Source organism: Phaseolus vulgaris, chromosome 4, assembly GCF_051622355.1.
Source record: "Phaseolus vulgaris cultivar YP4 chromosome 4, ASM5162235v1, whole genome shotgun sequence".
NCBI classification, from domain to species: domain Eukaryota; kingdom Viridiplantae; phylum Streptophyta; class Magnoliopsida; order Fabales; family Fabaceae; genus Phaseolus; species Phaseolus vulgaris.
Genome location: NC_143501.1, coordinates 29,965,957 through 29,966,851, shown reverse-complemented (window position 1 = coordinate 29,966,851; position 895 = coordinate 29,965,957). Strand labels below are relative to the sequence as shown.

The 895-nt window shown below is 36.9% G+C and overlaps 1 pseudogene; it reads right to left on the bottom strand.

Moving 5' to 3' along the window:
* Nucleotides 1-527: 527 nt before the first annotated feature.
* On the bottom strand, nucleotides 528-633 carry LOC137838953 (small nucleolar RNA R71; annotated as a pseudogene).
* Nucleotides 634-895: the final 262 nt, after the last annotated feature.

Genomic DNA, 895 nt, shown 5'->3' with positions numbered 1-895 from the left:
AGTTGTCATATATGATATTGAGATGTCTAATTCCCAAAGACCAATTATTATTTGAAGCAGAGATTGAAAGGGCAACCAAAAGAAATAGAAAGACAAAGACAAAAGAGAGACAATGAGACACTAGAGAGGAATCCTCAACCACTTCTTCTTTTTCCGCTAATATTTTTTAGGAGGAAAGCAACATGGCAGAAAAGCAAACACCACCCCCTAGGAGAACACTTGAGATTATGCCATGCAACAAAGGCCAAGTCATTTTTCTAGTATTGCAATACCTGCTACCACAAGGACGTTGGAGATGAAACCCGTTTTCCTTAGTTTCATCAGCATCCATCAATTTACAACAATGGATCATCAGGATCCATATACACATTTGGCTACATTTTATGAATTGGTGGGAACAATGAGTTTTCAATCAGGTGATATTGAAATTGTTTATATGTGCTTCTTTCCATTTTATTTTTTTTGGCAGGGAAGGCTAAAGAATGGCTCAAATCACATCCAAATCAAAGATTTTTCGAATCTCTCGCTACATCAAAGCAAAGTCTCTATGTTCAGACAAGGAGCTGATGAAGCTTTTTGTGAGTCATGAGAGAGATTCAAAATGATGCTCAGAAAATGCCCAAATCATGGGTTTGAAGATATTGCTCAACTGAGCATATTTCTTAATGGTCTTAGATTTGACACTAAGATGCTCCTAGATGTTGCAACTAGCGGCACAATGATGGTTGTTGGTGTAGAACAAGTGACAAGGATTATTCATGCATTGGCATCAACTGAATATCAAGCCCAACATGATATACAAGATATTCAAAAGAAAGGGTTGTTAGAGTTGAATACTTCAAATGCACTTTAGGCTCGGAATAAAATTCTGACACAACAGATTGAGCAATTAACT